This window comes from Mastigoproctus giganteus, chromosome 12 (assembly GCF_048544385.1).
Source record: "Mastigoproctus giganteus isolate SK-2022 chromosome 12, ASM4854438v1, whole genome shotgun sequence".
Classification (NCBI taxonomy): domain Eukaryota; kingdom Metazoa; phylum Arthropoda; class Arachnida; order Uropygi; family Thelyphonidae; genus Mastigoproctus; species Mastigoproctus giganteus.
The window spans coordinates 68,115,326-68,135,897 of NC_143586.1; the positions used below are offsets into that span (position 1 = coordinate 68,115,326).

General features: G+C 39.9%; 1 protein-coding gene across 1 annotated transcript in view; it reads right to left on the minus strand.

The window, feature by feature from the left end:
• LOC150077156 (flavin-containing monooxygenase 5-like) overlaps nt 1–20,572 on the minus strand; it is an 81,975-nt gene that overhangs the window by 46,875 nt on the left and 14,528 nt on the right. The window lies entirely within an intron of this gene.

Consider the following 20,572-nt stretch of genomic DNA (forward strand, 5'->3'; position numbering starts at 1 on the left):
ACGCGCCTTGGTTGGCGGTCTTATAGAAATGAAATGAATACAGTACTTTAGACACATCATAGTTGCGTTAAGGGAAAATCTTGTGTGACCAATTTTATTGGATACTACGATGTGGCCAAGGCACATCGTAATATCCAATTGGTTTGAGCAAGCGCAATGCTCTGATGGGATTCTTCCTCTTGCTCAGATTACGCGTCTGAGAGGGAATAAATTCAAATTGAGGAAAGACAGTTGCAGAATAGATGTGGTGAAATTTGTCTTTAGTCAAATTGATTGCTGGAACAAATTTTCATGTGTTGTTGTGGAAGTTAATAGCTTAAATAAATTCAGGGGGAAGAACTAGACAAACTTTTTTTTTTTTTTTTTGTCTGATGCTGGATAATCTTGGTTTCTGGCATTCATTTGCTGCTACTAATGCTAATTCAAGTGTTTTGTCACACAAATGATGTCACACAAATCGTTTAATACCAGATCAACCGTAAATTCTGAAATAGACAATTTTTAAAGTGCCGTTTGACAAGCAATACTATACGTCCTCCTAGTTGAGAGAACCTGTGATCTAGTGGAGAAAGTCCGTGTTCGAATCCCGTAAATAACGCGAGGAATTTTTATGAGCTTATTTCACAAGATGTCTCAGTCGAAGGTTTATTAGCTTTTTTTATCCAGGAAACTCAGGTTTTCCGTTCGGCTAACAGCAGTTCGAACTCGCTCAATTACGGCTCATAGCCTTTGTTTACACACACACACACGCACATACATACATACTTAACGATCAAGGCTGAGGCTGATAATTGATTGCATACCCTTCCAGGGTCCTTCGTCTGGTAGAGATAAACAAACAGTCCTGTTATTATCATCATGAAGCGATTCCGTTCGGGATGCTTCTACAAACACCAGACGTGGCTATATCTACTTGAGTCTAGCTGCTCTCTAGGTTTCCAGTGGGTCTTGCGAGTAAGCATTCAGACAAGTAGTTTCACTCGAGAGTAGGCATTCAGACAAGTAGAAGCCAAGTTTACTCCTATCTAAATAGGAGTAAACTTGGCTTCCTATTTTCGGTGTTGGAATTCAGCCTAGTCGCTTTTGATGGCGAACAGGTTAAAGCTAAAGAATGAATTCTACACTTTACAGCTACATCTATTTCTTTCAATTTCAACTGCAGTGAAGGCAAATTTGCGGTGTTTAATTTACCGAGAATTTTGCTACTCCTAAAAACAACACTACTAAAGCAGTAATTGCTGACATCCCCTTTCAGCGATGAGGACTGAGTGTTTGCTTTGTGATACGCTCCTGATTTTGCAATTCAGGATCTACTTATCGTTCAGCTTAACTGTTGAGACTGGTAGCCATTTGGAATTTGTTACCCTTCATCCTCACTAACAGATGATATATCGTGAATGATGTTACCATCTTGAACAAGGTAAATGTTCGAGGTGATCACAGAATGGTAAGAGGCACACCTGATATAGATGTAAGAAAAGAAAGGAAAAACTGACTCGAGTAAATATACAAAGGTTTTTGCGATAACAGAAGAGGAGAAAAAGGAGTATGTACTGGAACTTAAGAACAAGTTTGAGCTTCTGCAGACTGCTAAACTAGGAATACCGACGACGAATATTACAGCTTTCTGAAAGTGATAAAGTCCAAGAAACCTATAGGGAAAAAGAAATCCAAAGAAGAAAAAATTAGTTAAGAAACACTTGTTATGATGAACCGAAGGCTACAAATGAAGAGCAAAATAAACACTGACAAGGAGAAAATTGAGTATACTGAGTTATGCAAAGCATTATAAAGAGGCTCAGAGAGGACATAAGAAGATTTAACACAAGAAAAGTAGAACAAGCATTAAGGGAAAACCAAGGATTTAAATCAGCAGCCATGAGCAGTAATACAGAAAGACAAATGATACTGAAACTGAAGAATAGCGATGATGTACTTATAAACAGCAGAGAAGGCATAATTCAAATAGCAGAAGACTACTATAGAGAATTATACAAGGAGCGAGGGAATGATACCAGCAGTGGGGAACATGGATTGCAAATTAGCAACACATACGACAAACCCGATATTCTTCCTGATGAGGTAGAACATGCATTGAAGAAAATGAAGAATCAGAAAGCCCCGGGGGAAGATGAAGTTACTGTAGAGTTGGTAAAATTGGGAGGAAGAGACATAACACAAAAACTGGCAAGGCTTTTCACAAAGTGCATTAGAAAAGGTGTGATGCCTAAGCAGTGGAATAATGCAATCATAGTTTTGCTGCATAAGAAAGGAGATAAATCAGAAATTGGAAATTATAGACCAATTAGCTTGTTATCCCATATCTACAAGTTGTTCACAAGGGTCATTACTAACAGATTAGAAAGAATACTTGATGAGAATCAACCGAAAGAGCAAGCTGCATTTAGGACAGGATTCTCAACTATGGATCACCTTCACGTAATATCACAGCTAATGGAGAAAGCAAATGAATATAAAAAACCATTATGACTGGCATTTGTGGATTATGAAAAGGCATTTGACTCCATACAGCATAAGGCAATGTTTCGGGCACTGCAAAGACAAGGCATAGATACCCCATACATCATGATTTTGAAGAAAATATATGAGAACGCTACCTCCTTTATTAGACTAGACAAAGACAGTAGCAAATTTAAAATTGAGAAATGGGTTCGACAAAATCTCCGAAGCTGTTTACTGCTGCCCTTGGGGAAGCTTTCAGAAGATTAGACTGGTCGCAGAAAGGAGTCAATGTGAATGGAGAGTACCTAAACCATTTAGGATTTGCAGATGACATTGTGGTCATAAGCCACGATCCCAAAGAATTAGAGGAAAATCTTAATCAGTTATGCAAACTAGTAAGGATTTTGGACTAAAGATGAATATGGCTAAAACAAAAGTAATGATGAACAAGTATGCCACAGAAAGGGACAATGATTGAAGGAGCAATAATTGAAAACGTGGATTCATATGCTTATCTGGGACAAGTTATTAGCTGTAATAATGATAAATGGCTGGAAGTCAAGAGAAGAATAAATTTTGGATGGATAGCATTCAGGAAATATAGTCACATACTGAAGAGCAATATCCCAGTTTGTCTGAAACGTAAAATAATGAATCAATGTATACTCCCCACCATGACTTATGGAAGTGAAACTTGGGCACTCACCAAAAGAATGGAAGAGAAGCTGAGAACTACACAGCGAAGAATGGAACGAATTATATTGGGAATCAGACTGTTAGATAAGAAGAGAAACACATGGATTAGGCAGCAAACTCAAGTAAAGAACATTCTTATCAAAACTAAAGAACTAAAATGGTCTTGGGCAGGACACATAGCTCGAAGACATGATGACAGATGGACTAAGAAAATAACAGAATGGTACCCAAGAGGAGCTAGAAGAAAACCTAGAAGACAAAGGCGGAGATGGATAGATGAAATTCATGAGTTTGTGGGTAGTAAATGGATGGCCAGTGCTCAAAACAGAGGGAACTGGAAAGTTGCTGGAGAGGCCTTCATCCTCCACTGGATTGAAATGGCTGATGATGATGATGATACCCTTGCTAATTTTAGACATATGTTTGATTTTTGACACTTATTGGTTGGTAATTTAATCCGTGAGTAGTACTTGAAATCCATATTTTAATTTCAGCTGTCTTTTTGTTTTAGATGAATCGAATACCTAACATTGAAAGTTAATTTGAAAAAAGTTGAGTATATTTCTTTGATTACTCATTCTTGATACATCATTTAATTATATTATTTCACTCATCGACTTTTTTAAATTTCAATTCTTAAATCAGTGAGTTCTATAGTTCTAATTTAACACCACATATTTTGTATTCATTAACGAATCCGTTTGGCAACCATCTTCGATAGTGTTGTCAAAACCTCTTCCAGACGTCTTGTCTCCGTTTTAAAAGAGGACAGAAAGATTAATTAAATACCCATCTCTTACAAAGTCCCTCCACTCTTTGTTTCATAGACATTCAGTTTCTGCTGAATGCCTTTTCTACAGATGCATCCATGGGAAGTGGATGTATTTGCACTTCACATCCACCATAAAATGTTCACCAGCTGAAGATGGTGCTGACAAAGGAATGGACGATATTCCCGCAAGAACATATCAACAATATTGTTCTAAGTATGAACAGGCGGTGCAAAGCCTGCATCGGCATTTGGGGTGGCCATATCTCCTACTGAGGACCACCTCGTCCCTTTGTTCTAGCTTTGGCAGTGATACATCTGTATCATGGCAGCCAGTGCTATGTTGCCATTTTTGAATAAAATCCCTCTGTACCGTTTTGTTTCCGTTGTTGTGTCGGTGTCCTTCATTTCTGTACCTCACGAGGTTCCTTTGGTATGCTTTTCCTATATCCAGGCCATTCCTATGAGAAACTACAGGTGAAAACCTGACGTTCTTAAATTTTGCACAGCAGTGTACAATATAAAAGATCATCTGCCCTTTCTGGCAGATGATCATTTATGTCAAAAATTGTGCATTCGGCTTCTAAGACCCATTACTTCGGTGGATTCGTAATTAGATTTCACAGCTCCCTTACAGAATCCTGATAAATATTACTCCTTCTGCCACCTTAAATGTGCTATTTTGTAAGGGACCTTTCCTCTCATTTAATTTATACATCAACGACTTATTTCTGTCGTTCAAATAGCATTGATTCAAAATTTTGGCGTTTGCCAACAGAAAATTTAACAAAGCGGTTAATGACTTAAATGGCGTATTTCTACTGCTGTATCCTCTTAATATTTTTTCTCCGTGGCTGAGTCAGTAGGTCTCAGGGGAGGATAGCAAGGTTTTTTCTCCCGAAGACTTGGGTTCTTTGTCCAACAAAATAGACAAATTAATCTGGAACATGCGAAATTTATGGACATGCTATTTTATTGTTGGAGTTCTAGTGATCAATTAGTAAGCATTTCAAAATGTTATGCGCTACTTTTCCTGATCCATATGAATTGACAACCGGGTTACTAACACATTTTGTCTCCCATGAACCTTTGCTAGCGAACACTTAACAACTCACCAATTGGTAATATCATTCCCCTCTGAGTTTTGTCTTACTTTCCAGACGGATGTCGGGAACTGTCATTTTAAAGAAGGATGTAGTAAGGTTTGTTGACTGACGTTTCTTTGAAGAAGATGAGGTCACGCCAGTGGATGCCGTAGGTTTGTCTACTGGTTACGATGTTAAGTTTCTGTTTCTTGAGGATATTTAAGAATTAAGAATAATATACGGAGCTGTTCAAATATATATTCTCCTTCTTTATTATCCCACTCTTGCGATTTTCGTGCTTGTGCTAATTATCAGACCCGTTTATCCAGTTTCTGAAATGCAAGCACGCTGAGCTGCTCTTCTTATGAAAGGAAAACTTCTGCTTCCCTCAACATAAAATGTTTGCATACATGAAAAAGATTAAGGCAGAAAACAGAAAGAAATATATTCACAGTTTTCGCCACGCTTTCGACACTGAATGGCTTCCGTACATGGACATGATCGCTTCTTTAATTGGAGCCCAGCCCAACCTCCTTTTGCTGGCTTTGAAAGGTCCCAAATTATTCTGGGTATGTCCTATGGCCCCCTGCATGATCTATCAGTACCGTCTTCAAGGTCCTCATAAGTGAGCAGGAGCAGAAGTTATTCTGAAGTGGAAAGAGAGAGCTTTTGCACCACTCCTTTCTTCTCTGTCAAAGGTCGTGCTCTGTTGATAATTACTCGGGCAGCCGTGTCTTATGCCTATTATAATAAAAATGGGAACATCTCTTCCCATCTCTTCCCACTGCTATCAAACTATTTGGTTTAACGTGGTCAAGAATGGCACATCTAACAAACAACAAACGGATGACAATTATCCTTCATTGAATATCATCCCCGATAAGAACTAGAAAGAATTCCAACATGGATTCTAGAGAAAAAGATGTCCGAGAAGTTAAATTATTCATAGTTAAATTAAAGTTGATTTATTCATAGACTCCAGTGTTAGATACAGTCTTGTACGATCAATTATAAATTCAAGCGAAGTTATCAAACATATTCAATTATAACATTGCATTTCCATTCTGCAGTTTATCTGAGCAGCGCTGTTGACTCTTCTTATGGTTGAAAACAATAAATAGCGACATTAAATGATAAATGTCGTCCAGGGGCTTACGACAAATATATTGGCCATGGCCTTTTCCTTGTACGGAAGCAAGGTTCTGCACGTAGCTGCTCCGAGGATGTACCAGGTCTCAATAATATGTTTCCTGCTAGTGGGCGTGGTAGAAAATCAGTAGAAAAATTTATTGCTTCATCTCTGGCCGTGTACCAATCCATCACACGACATTCTCCTGTTGCATCTCAATTTTGTGCAACTACTGACATTCTTCGACTTTTTCTTGTACGACTAAGATACATCACGATTTCTCTTTGCTGGTAAACGTCAGATGACCCACTTGCGCACTTTATGATAGCATGACGGTAAGATTAAAATGAATTCCTCATAAATTAACTTTGGAGAACTTAGTTCTCCAAAGGTTGTCGACTGGAAACAAAAATTACTGAAAACCTTGCAGATCGCTTGGAAGCCAAGACACTATATTATAAAATTAATCTCCGGACTGTCAAGTCTTTGTAAGGCAGGGATATTCAATGCTTAATAAATTTTAATATATTTTGTAGTGTGATGTTTTTTATATTAAACCTTACATTGTCATAAATAATTTTAAAAAAATTGTTGTCATACGCTGTGATGCAAAACGTTTAAGCCGGAGAGTTTCAGAAAGGGCAGTTCAGGAACGTTGTTCTCAACCGACCACAATACAGTAGCCGACAAATATCCTGATGTAGGAATGGTCAAATCTGGATATAGACTCCATCGGACACGTAATGAAATCGTTCCATGAGGTGAATGGCCTATAATTCAGGAAAAACGTTGGTTTGATATTGAATAGAGATTCCTAATCCAGTGAATGTATGAGATATAGAGAATCGCAAATATACGCTGTGTTGCCACTTTATTAGGTACACCTACGTAGCAGCGTGTTGAGCCTCCTTTAGCTTTCAAAAACAGCCTGAATTCATCTAGGCATGGATTGAACAAAATGCTGAAAACGTGTGCAGAAATGGAGTACCATGCAGACATGAGTGTGTCACGCAGTTCCTTGAGTTCAAAGGAGGTGTAGGCCTGCAGAGAACAGCCCTTTCCAGCTCATCCCAAAGATGTTCAATAGGATTGAGATCCAGGACTGAGCGGGCCACTGCAGCAAAGAAAAGCATTGTCATATTCCTGGAACCATTCCATATTGATTCGCGATTTGTGCACCGGCACATTATCCTGCTAGAAGTAACCATCTGACTGAGGATAAACGGTCAACATCAACGGATGCACTTGGTCAGCAACGATGTGGCATTCAGACGTGAATCTATAGGTATCAATGGACCCAACGTGTGCCAAGAAAACGTTCCCCACACCATAACACTGCCCCACTACCTTGCACAGTAGTCGTCAGACCTGACGGGTCCATGGATTCATGTTATTTTCGCAAAATTCTGAGCCTTCCATCAACATGATGCACCAGGAACTTCGACTCGTCAGACCAAGCAACTGTTTTCCAATTCTTGATATTCCAGTGCTGGTGCTGCTGTGCCCACAGGAGGCGTTCTCCCTTGTTCTTCATTGATAACAAAGGTACGCGATGTGGCCGTCTGCTGTTGTAGTCCATTCGCGACAAAGTGCGACTAGTGGTCCGTTGCGATATTTTGTTCTGCGCACCAAGGTCGTATTCTGACGTGATGTGCGACATTGTGTCCCGTCTGTTTGCTTGCACAATTCTAGCCATCCTCCTCTGACCTCTCTCATCAACAAGCGATTTTCTTCCACAGAGAGCCATTGAGAGGATGTTTTCTGTTCGTTGCACCATTCCAAATACACCCTTGAAACTGTGGTGCGTGAAAAGTTCAGGAGAACTGCCGTTTCAGAGATGCTTTGTTCAGCACGTCTTGCACTTACTTCCATGCCACTTTCGAAGTCCGTTGGATCACTCCTTTTCCCCATTATTACTACAGTTTGTACGCTTAACTGGTACTAGAAAGGCTGTTCTGCTGCATTTATATCCACAACTGTGGTCATGTGACTTGCAACGTTGTGGGACAAACCATTTGTGTGCACAGCAGGGGAGTACGCACAGTGTATGTTGGAAAGAGTTCAGAGAAACCGAGATTAGTTGAGGACACAAAGGAGGGATATTCTTAGGAAGACTGGGATTGTGTAAATTGCAATTTCCTAAACTGTATCTGCATGGTATCTAGTTTTCTTCCTAGATGAAGTGTATAAGGTTTTAAGATGGTTAAATAAGTTAAATGATGGTATTTTCACTTTTTCTCAGATGACACTCACAAGGGAGTACAAATTATAATTGAAAGAGTATGGTTACAAAATAGATGTACAGAAATTGGGGATTCAGCCGAACAGTAAAGACCAAAAAGTAAAACTGATAGTCAGAATAGCTTTGTACCTTGTGGAATTGGATAGCTTGAATACATTTAAGATGGTTTGACCAAGTTATTGGCGGCAATGGATAAAAAGTATATATTTTTTTGGCTGGTGTTTTCTTGCAACAGTAAAGTGATTAACCACATAACATTTTTCTGATCGGGCTTGCATAACCACTGCATTTTAATTCATCTACTGGCTCGATACAGTAATTAAAACAGTTTGAAATTCATTATTTTGTAAGTTGGACGTTCTTCCCTGCTGATAAACTTCGAAGTAGTGACTTTTCGTGATGTGAAGGCCTGCAGACAGTCCTAATAATGCAAATAAATTCATTCATTCATATTCATTTTGGTGGACCCCTGGTTGAGTTTCACTCTTTCACATAAATTCCAAGCACCCACTTCACGGTAATCACTAGGTTGGTGCAGTGAAGCGACTTTCTTGGCATGGTACTGTCTGCGCGTTACAGTGGTATCATCACCGTCCTCCTCACACCGGGCGGAAAAGGCCTGGGTTCGAATCCTATGATGACGCGAGGATTTTTTATTATCTCTCTTTCTCTCTATATATTCATGATTATGTAGCATCCTATACATAAGCTCCATCTACCAATGGCGACTCTGCATATTATCTGACAATCTCCTCTTTTTAGTTAAAACAGTTATCGGAGTCATCGACGCCCCAAGTCTTGATGGCATTGGCTCTACTCCATGTGCTGGACGCAGTTATGGAACTCCCACATGCTCTTATATTTAATGCTAACCAATCTCTTCTGTCTAAGGATTTTTTTCCACAAGTGATGAAGTATTTAATTCAATGAAAATAGCTCCAGAGAGATTCTGTCAGGGTAAACTATAAACCATAAAGATTGAAAGAAAGCTCACACCTTAATTATTTGTTTGTGATGAATTTTCCTGATATTTGGTGGTTTTGCATTCATTTATCGTTTTCATAACGTACTTCTCTAAGAACATTTTACGATCAAGCGAGGAACATATTTCTATGTTTTATTATGCAAATCTATGACATCACATCCTTAAGTTCAATTTTATTGTATTTACTTTCGAACGTCTCTGACAAAACCGAAGAGTAGCAGACAACACGGCCCACTTATCACATTCGATACTTCCTCTTTCAGAAGGTCGCCCACTCATTCAGCGCACCTGAAATATTTTCGCTACGAAGTATGGAGCTTCTTCAACAGTATTCATCCGAACAGCAAGCTGCGAGAAAGATTATTAATGATTTCGTTTTGACAGCAGTTCATTAGTTTCTGACTCCTGAGGAAAATTCGGATGGTCGTATCAGGTTTCAGAAAAGCAAGAAACGAAGGAAAAATGAGTTAAGAGTTCATAGTTCGCAAACTATAGATGGAACTTACCTAAGAAAAATTATTTGCGTAAGACCTTTGAACCTCAATACTTCCTGTTTCCCACTTGCAGTGTTAATGAGGTCTGCAGTTCATGCTGATCATATTACACTCTCTAATACTAAAGGTTATTTTGATGAGATACTCCTGTTATTTCGTCAACGGTTACAAATAGGCTGTCGCTGTAGAATGTAAAGTTACTTTCTTGGAATACTTCTAACGTGCCGCTGCACGTTCATCAAAGACATCAAAGACTGTATGCTTATTGGTTCTTTTTCTTCTTCATCTTACTGGCAATTTAATACCATGCTAAACTCGAATCTTCTCTCGAATCTCCACTTTCCTCTGTACTAGGCATCTCCAATTTCTAACTCCTTTCGTTTCCGTTTCTTCAGAGATTCGCTTCTTGGTTTAGATCTTCCGCTTGGTCTTTCACTCTATCTTTGTTTAAGCTATGTTTTCTTGCCCAATGCAATCCACATTTACTGCAATACCTACTTGTAATTTCTGCTGTATGAGGTCATCAGTACACTACATAATAGTCGCTTTTCAAAATCACAATCGCTCTTTTAGTATCAGTCGATATTCACCACCTGAGAGAGTTAAACGAAGTTAAATTTACCTTAAAGCGAGTCCATAGTAAGGTGATAGTTTCTGATCATCGCAAAACATGAAACAGAACAATGGAACTACTCTGAAACAGTAGTTAGAGAGAGAGAGAGAGAGATAATCTTTAATGCCCTTCACGGCCAAAAAGCCAGGGGTTTACATTTTTACAACATCCCGAAACTTCCGGGAAAATAGAACAATTAATTTACAAAAACAGGTAATTTTACAAAAGAAAACATATTTTATACAAAGGAGAGAACTCCTTACGAGAGTTAGGTCTGATTGAGCTGACTTAACATCGAGATAAGAGCACCAGCTCAATCAGACAGGAACAGATGCAAGGTACACATGTCAATGCAGATTAGTCCTACTAGACATAATTTTTTTCCTGTAAGTCCGGTCAATAGCGAATTTGTTCAGGTCGGCGTCAAGTGCCTGGGTTTGCTTGAACATCTGCTGAGGGAGGAACCTGTCCGAGAGATGGAGTCGCGCTGAATGCGAGTAGAGCTCGGGATTGGCCCTAAGGGCAGCAGGGGGGATCCTCCAGCCACAGGTATCCCAGAATGAAGGTGTTGCGATTATGCCTGTTATCATCTTGACTGTTGCTAGGAGGCGTTGGTCTTCGACTAAGGTGGGAAGCCGTGGAATCCCGAGAGAGTTGACAAGCTGCGTGGTGTGAATCAGAGCTGGAAGGTTGTGCTTCCTGTTGGCCCACTTTAGGAGCCAGAATTCTGTGGCAAAGAGTGGTTTCTTTATTGATGGTGCCGCTGACGCCCAAATTTCAGCAGCATAGAGTAAAGGTGGAAAGATGATTGCTCTTATGTACCTCACGGTTGTCTTTTTATCTCTGATATGAAGGAGATGCTGTTTTGCTATCCACCGGAGTCTTGAAGCACGTGTGAGGAGCATGTCTATGTGGGCGTTGAATCGAAGTTTGGAGTCGAATACAACGCCCAGATCACGACGGCTGGATGCAATTGGGATGAGGGTGTTGCCGACCGAAGGCTGGAGAGAAGAAGGAGTTTGCTTCAATGAATACACCATGAATTCGGACTTAGCAGGATTGATCTTGAGCCCGAACTGGCAGAGGTAAGATGTGACTGCAGTGAGAGTGTTGTTAATTTCGGTTTTTACCAGATCAAGGTCTTGACCAGGGATGATGGGAGTCAGTATCTTGATATCATCTGCATAGCTCAGTAGACATCGAGAATGTGCAACCAGTGGGAAGATAATATATGAGAACAGAAGGCCGGAAAGGACCCCTCCTTGTGGGACTCCTGCGGTGACGGATCTAGTAAGGGTGCGATCTCCTGTATGAAGCTTTATAACTCTGTTATTCAGAAGAGAGGAGAGAAAGCATAATATGTTCCCTGTGATCTGGAAGTGGCATTCCAGGAGAGTGAGTAGTTTGTTTACTTGGACGGCATCAAATGCAACCTCAATGTCTAAGTAAGTCACAGCTAGTTCGTGCCTTTTCTCGAATGCTGACAAGATAGTATTCGTTGTGGCTAGCAGATTTGTGATCGTTGATCTGTTTGGAAGGCAGTAGTGAATTTGGGCTGGATTACTGGGCATGATCTGCTTGGTGAGGATCGGGAGTAAGGTCTTTTCCAGGAGCTTCAGCAGGCTGGAGGAGTTGGAGATGGGTCGGAAATGTTTAGGTTTCGATGGCGACTGAACTTTGGCTAAAGGTTTGATAAGATAGTTTTCCCATTGCTGTGGGAAAATCTGGTTCGAGAGTAACTGGTTGAAGATAATTAAAAGTGGCTGAATAATGTACGGACTTAGGCATTTGAGCATGAATTGGGGAACTGCATCATCACCAGCGGTTGACGAGGCAGGTAGAGAATTGATGGCGACGATCAGCTGTTGTTTTGTGATCTGAATGGTGCTCAACACTTCTTGCTGGGTGGGCTCTGTTAGTAGAGCCAGATCTGAGTTTGGCATAGGATTACGATTAAATCTTGTGACGAAATCGAGCCACAATTCAGGATCAAATTGCAGAGGAAAATGAAGGTGCACTTTCTTGTATGGAATTTTTCCTTTAGCCAGATCTCGGTTAACGTATAATTTGATTGCCTCAGATTTCAGGCGATTAAATTGAGCCCGTGCCCTTGAATAAACGATGCGATCATTGACATTTTGCGACTGTTTCCATGTGCGATGGAGCTGTTGCTTCAGCTGGAAACTCATTTTGAGTTCTGAATTCCACCAAAGTCTTGTATGTGGACTGATTGTGATTTTTTTAGAGGCGGCATATTTGGCAACCGTGTTGATCCAGTTTGTGAGAATGTTCACAGCTATTTCTGGGTCACAAGTCTTTAAGGCCACCCAGGGAATGAGAGAGGCGGCTCTGATGCACTTATCTACGTCAAGTAAGTTGGGGCTAGTGATGTCAACCTTTTTTGTTGTCCTTCTGGTTTCTAATTTGGGGGCTGGCAGATATGCAGTCACATGTATTGGGACATGATCAGAGTCGAATGACGTTTCTGCAATGTAATCAACGGTGCAAGGGATAGAGGCTAGAACTAGATCTAAGAGGTTATTCCCCCTGGTTGGAGCTTCATTAATAAGTTGTAGATCAGCACATCTCAAGTGTGCCAGAAGATCCTTTTTCATATTAGATAGCTGAGGAGGTAAATTGAAATCACCACAAACTACGTGAGAAGCTGTGGGATGCAGCTGATTGATTATCCAGTTGGAAACTTCAAGGATGATTTGCGGAGAAGGCGTTGGAGGTATGTACACCACACAGAGGTCAAACGTCACGAAGTTGTATCTTAACGTAACGAGGATTGCTTCATAGTTAGGGGAGTTACTGGATTTATTATCCAATAGTTTGAAAGTGGATTTCTTGTAAAATATTGCGACGCCTCCACCCTTGCGTGCAATCCGAGATGTGAATACGACCCCATAATCAGCTGGGGCAGCTGCTGCTAGGAATTCTTCATCGTCATTGAGCCAGGTTTCGGTGATGGCGAGCAGGTCAAAATATCCGGGGAGCAGAATTTGCTCCATAGTGTCAAGCTTGTTCCTAAGACTACGCACATTCTGATAAAATATGGTGCAGGCAGGTACTGTAGGTACTTTGATACGGACAGGTGGTCTCTGACATAGCACGACTCGATTCAGCGGGGTGTGTCTAGGACTGATGAGCACAGGGATCGGCATATTGGTGTTCTGTGTCTGTGGTTCTAGTTGCGGTAACGAGATCTGGGATTGCTATGAATCAGGGTACCATTGGTGGGAGTCCTTTCCATTACTTCTATATCGCTGCCCTTTATGCCCGAGATATGGCATAACAAGAGCTCCAGCAGGCCAGATTTCAGGATTGAAGAGTGCTTCAAAATCTGCATCAGCCACATCGATCTTAAAGGAGGCGTAGGTGGGATATTTTGTGGATAGCTTGGTGACTCTACCATTCATTTTGAAAGCAGCAAGAAGGTGTTCCACATCATCAGCTGTGGTAGCAGGGGAGAGCCTACTAATGAAGACATTACGGATCCGCTTGCTCATCATTCCAGTGTGCGCAATTTGCATCTTGCTGAAGTGCAAATTGGTTCCAATAACTTTAAGATTGGGGCTCAGTTCCTTAACAGTTGGATTACGGGTCAGTGTTTGTTCTTTTGTTCGTTGGCTTGCAATCATTGCATACGTTGTAGTGTCTCTATGGGTCTTTACATTAGATGCAATCGTAGTCCCTGCATAATGGTTACCTCTCACGTTGTTTGAAGCGGAACTACAATTGCGATATACTTCAGCAGCCAAAGCATTATCCGGATTTGAGCGCGAGGACCCCATATGTGAGTTTTGTGATCTCGAATAGGTGCGATTTGGCAGATTCTGCTCCTGATGAATTCTTTGGGTCTTCTGTGAGGCAGTATTTCCTGAGTATCCGTTGGCATCTGCTGTGATTTCAATATATACTGGTCTAGTGCTACGTTCAGGGCACACAACTTCAGACTCACATGTTGTAAGAATGGGGGCTGGATAGGGGTCATGTGGTAATAAAGATGGGGTGGTTTGGGTAGGAGCTCTCGGTTTCGCGTGAAAGTGTTCGTCCGGAGGCTGCTGCTCATGATGGTTAGTTTGAACAGCAAGATCACAAACCGATTGCTTCAGGTCCTCAAAATTTTTCCGCAACACCTCCAATGTTTTGTGTATGCATTCATTGTGTTCTCGTAGTCGCTTGTTTTCTAGCAGTAGGTCTGCGAGGATATTATGAATTGGCGACAGCTTTATACATAGAGTTGTCTCAATATTTGTGAGGAGCGAGACCAGGAGTGGACTGTGTTCGAGTGATGTTTGATTAATTATTGCGGAGATCTCTGTTGATAGGGTGTTATCCTGTTGGGAGCTACTAGATTTTTGCATGATGAGATCTGAAAGGTCATTTTGTTCTGCCAGTAATGAGTCGGGTGTCAATTCCACATGTGCATCTGGCGATGTCAATTTTTCCGTGTCTACCTCAGGTTCGGGTTGGGTCCTGTGCTCAGGTGAATCCGAAATTTGGCTAACGTCGTTAAAAGTTTCACCAGTTGTTCCGAGTGAATGCATATAATTTTCTCCCTTACAGGGGGGACACTGCCAAACTTTCCGTCGCTGCTTTCCGAGCCTCTTTAGGTCCAACGCGAGACATTCGCTTCCGTATGTCTTGAGACAGGAAGTACATTTTATAGCTACGTCCGGAACAATTCCACAAATTACACAGCTTTCATTATTTGGGTGATCTTGCTTTAAAGGCATTTTCAGATTTTAGGCGCAGATAAAAGGATTACGAGTAGTGGGCTGGAAAAGAGTTTACAATTGTGTTTAGTAGTTGCCTTAACTACGTATCGTATTCCAAGTGATACGTTTACCGATCAGATACAAAATAAGACAAAAATTACGGCTTATTTTAGTTGGCTAGACTTGTTACTGTTGGATGTAGAAATCCGCTTGTACGAGGCGTGGATAATTGCTAGGAGGCAGTAAATGACGTGTGTTGCCATTGTCACTTGACCGCAAGTACAGACCCACAGCGCATTTGCCTGACCTTGACCTGTAGCCGGAAGCGATAGGTATCTCTGGTCAGCCGTGAGTAGCAAAAACAGCAAATTTTGCAGTATAAGAAAACTATAAATAATAAATACCTGGATGTCCAGGTCGCCACACAATGGATATCCTCTTGTTCAGCATCAAATTAGGAATACACCAACATAAAAATCATCATATAAACCTGAGCATAATTCTGTTAATTTAACTGATTAACCGGAGCAACAAAGACACACAGCCGTACAACTGAACAACTCTCGTAAGGTCCTAGTTCAGGTGTGGTAGACGAACATCGGCCTAATTGTCCAATTAGAACCGCAAAAAGTAATACAATTCAGTGAACTAATGAATTATTGAGACCAAGAGACATAACTTTGGAGTTAGGTCAAAAAGGCATGGTAGCTTTCTACTGAATTTTCCCAGAGCTGATAATCCCCATCACCCATATTGCCAGACTAAAAATAACATGGCTTCTTTCTTGGTAAATTTGTTTCCCCCATCCCAAAACTAATACCTTTTTTAGCAATTTTTAGGAGACTTTGGATAATCAAAATCAAGTCGGCTCAATCGAAGACAGATGTCTCTCGGGGCTTTGCTAAGATGCGACAATTGATAATCTGCATACTTGGATTTTATGAAATTCAAGATAATATTTTGTACAATAATCATCAACCAAAAAAAAAATTATATCAACGAAATGTTCTCACAGTTTCTTTTACTCCTCAAAGTAGGTCCTCCGAGGTTGAGCCATTGCGGGAAGCACAGTGGTTTTAACGTCTTTCCGCACCAGGCGAAAATGAAATGAGTTCGGATCCCATCAATGGCGCGAGAAATTTTTATGGGCTTTTTTCACACGACGTGGCTGAGTTCGCCACTGGAACTTGGATTAAGAAGGGCGAGGAATGGAAAAGTACTGGTGAATAATCGGCGGTGGTACACGCTCTGTGCCTGTCACTCAAAACGATTTCCTCCATCTCGATAAAGCCTTTGAAATGGTTGAGATATTATCTTAAAATATACTAAAGGGTGCCCTTCGTGAGATCTCTGTGAGAGACGAAGTGCCCTAAGGGATAATGTGTTCGGGCAGTTTCCTGTCGTCTTGGGCTGGGGATTATAAACTTAGAAGGCCCGACATGAGACGATTGTGGAGAGTTCTAGGAAATGCAGAAATGGAGGGTAAATGAACCGAAGGGAAATCCACCTCTCGCTGTTCTATACGAGCAACGCGAGAAAATTTTCCTAAATTCTCGATGTTTTCAATTTTCAAATTTGGATTTCAATAAAGAATTTCTGAAAAAGTGGGAAAGAATTTGGGAGAAGTGACAAAGAGGGCCAAACGATGAAAAAGAGGAATAGGAATTGTCCCTATTTGGGAAGGTTGTTCTAATAAACAGTCATCTGTAATTTCTAAGAAGCCAATATTCAATGTTAAGGATGGTTTTAACATACGTTTCTGGAGCAGATGACCAAATGACCGAAGCATATAAGGCAACCGGTGTTACCTATAGTTCCTATGATCAGTGTACCCCTTGCCTGAACGCCTGTCCTCATGGGTAGCACAGTTGATATAATCACCATCTTCCCCACAGTGGGTGGAAAAGACCTGAGTTCCAGTTACGTCGATGAAGAGAGCAATTTTTATGGGCCTTTTTCACAACGTGGCTGAGTTAGTCGGTCTCAGGCGAGTGAGCATGGTTTTCCCTCCCGGAAACTCATTTTTTTTGTCCAGCAAACAGAAAATCGACCACAGAACACACGTAGTTTACAGACAATAAACACGGAGCAATATGCCCTTAGTCGTTGATGCTCCTAAAACCAAACAGCAACAACTTGAACGCCTACATTTTCAAAACCATGAGGTTTAGCAAATTAGATAGAATGAAAGTTTGGTAAGATTTAAGTTTCTTGACATTGGTCGCAAAAGCAAAGAGAGCCTTCAGAAAATAGGTCGTGCGAATAAAATGTTTGAGACCAACTTCCCGGGTCTTAGTAAACAACCTGACCTGACCTGAATTCACTTTAAACTTCACATATCTTTTCACGTCATGATGGAGACATATCTCTTGTTTATGGGATCACTTATAGCACTAACTGTCGCTGTCGTACTGCTGCTGATTGCAGGAAATATTTGTACTGAGGACACTGTATAGAAGCCAGAGTTTGCAGAAGAGTCTATTGAGTCAGGCACGTTGCATGGTTTATTTAATTAAATGTGATAAAAGGCACTCGTTTTAATACTTCACTTTATTACTGAAAATGATGTACAGTATATAGTATAATCGATAAATCATCAGTATCATTTTTACTTTCGTACTACCTGGACATGGAAATGACGAGGAATGGAGATAAGAATGATTTGGAGAATGCAAAGACTAATACTCTTGTTCTTTCGTACCTCAGTATGATCAACGTTCGTAGTGTAAACCAGGAATACCCAACGGGGTCGAATTTGAACTAGTGGGCATCAATCGTTTTGAAAGAGGGGGGGTTAACGGAAAAAATATATAATGATATAAAAATAATAAATACATGCCGTCTATATTCCAAGAAATGTTAAAATTGGGATTTATTCCTTTGCCTGGGAACGAATCAATACCGCTGTATCTCTTATGTGAAAAACCTTTCCAAACTATGCTATGCTATGAAACCATCGAAGATGAAAGACTGCCTGGAAAGAATGCATCCTGGTGCAAAAGACAAGGATATTGAATATTTCGAAATGTCTTAAAGATAAATTTATAAAAGGTTCTACAACGGATTTAAAATTGTGTTTGAAACCTTCAGTTTTTAGAAATGCTGAAGGACGATGTGAAACCTCTTATAATATATCTTTATCTTTATTGCATTCAGTGACTAGTTATATGGACGCCTGATGGTAAGGAGGTAAGGAGGAGACCACACCTAAAGAAAGACATCGAGCTTCTTGAAAGGGTGCAAAGACGGGTAACTCGCCTGGCGAGATCGGCAAAAGGGCGTCCTTATGAAGAAAGACTTCGAATATGTGGGTTGCAGAGTTTGGAAACTAGACACCTTAGAGGAGATTTGATTGAGGTGTTTAAGGCTCTGAGAGGCATAAGCAAAATGAATGAGGACACAATTTTCAAGATTATAAATGATGCTAGAACTAGGGGACATAAATTCAAGTTAAGGGGGAGATGTTTAGATTGGACTGCAGAAAGTTTTATTTTAGCCAGCGAGTTATAAATTACTGGAATAAGTTGCCTACATGGGTGGTAGAGGCTGACAGTTTGGGGAAATTCAAAGGTCATCTGGATAGTACCTTCGGGTAAGGGAAGCGCATAGGATGATAGGTTTAATTTCCTTTTCTTTTATTAATTATTATTATTTATTTATTTATTATTATTTTTTTATCATTGTTTTATTCGGTTTTTTTTTTTTTTTTGGCTGGTGCAGCATAAGCCATAGGCTTTCTTGCACCATGCGGCCATTACGAATTCTAATTACTAATACTAATAATGGAATCACCACCGTGCTTGACTGTAGGCACTAAACAATTTGGCACCACTTTTTCTTAAGTTGATCATCGAACATAAAATCTACTCTTGGATCCAAAAATTTAAAATTTGGATTGATACGTCCACAGTACGTTTTTCCATACATTTCAATTGTTCAATATTGATGGGTCTTAGCCCAAGTCAATCGTTTCTTTCGATTTTCTGTTTTTAATAAGGGTTTATGGACCACTACCCCACCATGAAGTTTTGCTTGTATAAGACGAAGTTTTACAATAGATGTAGACACTAGAGTTTCTCTGTTCCAGTTGAATTCAGCCTGGATTTCAGGTGCAGTAAGTCGTCGATTGCGTTTAGAAACAAGTGTTATTGTCTTATCTTAGATGTAGCAAGATCGCCCTTATTATGGTTTGTTCTTTAAACTGCCATTCTCCTTGAATCGTCTAATGGTAGTTTGTACTACTCCTTTAAATGAAACACCTAGTTTTTTGCCGATACTTCTCATGTAATAATTTTATTTTATACAGAATATAAAGGAACTTATTTTTTCAACACACAGTTCCGTTTTTCATCCCATGTTTATCCCACATCACATAAAACTTACACCAAACACGCTTTCTGAATGCCGGGTGTTCGAATTTATAACTTACAGCCCTTACTAATAAATTTTTATCATTGCCAAACACTCTAGAATCATTCAAAATTTTCTGTAATATTGAACCAATACACCCACTTTCTAAAAATATTTTAGTCATCTGCAACATTCCACCAAATTCAAGAATCTTCTACAATGCTCTACCACATTTAGGAGTCATCTATTCCTTTCTATTCTAAAAATTTCTGATATATTATTTTAGTCTTTGTTTGATTTTTCTAAATAATATAACATATTTTAATAAAAAATTGGCAAAATAAGTTGGCCCTATTTTAATAAAAAAAAATTTAATTAATAAAAATTAAAAGTGATTCCAAACGTTTAGAGTGGAGTCTATATGCTGTCATAAAAACAGATCCGGACCCAGTGTTAAAAAGCATTCCTCTAAGTAACATACAGTTCAATGTCGCATTGATGAAATGGCTGAAGATAACGAAGAAAGAGATTCCTGATGTTAGAACTGCACATTGCGTTCTGCCCAGGCAGCATTTCATTGCAAAAAAAATAAGTGAAAAACTCCATGATGTTCTGCAAGAGTATTAAACCAATAAATGAAATCCTTTAAGCTGATGAGGTCTACAACCAGCTGCTTTTAATACCCAGTTACGTTGACTGTCAAAAGTTGCACGAATTACACCACACGTACGTGTTCTGTTAATTTTGTCGAGCAGTGTAGTTCTACTGCTATTAGTAAATTGAATTATTTCTTCTGTTTACTTTTCATATCTTGAATAATGGCGCTGATTTATAGAAAGTATTTTTACATTTTCCAGTGCGCTGTGCATAACAGCAAAATGCAATCACGTGATGTGAATATAAAATATGAGAAATTCAAGGTTTAATTTTCATACGTATCATTTTACGTCATCTTGCTAGAGGGCGTCAGCTGTACTCGTTTGGTCTCATTTCTACCGATCTCATGCACAATTTCTACATAT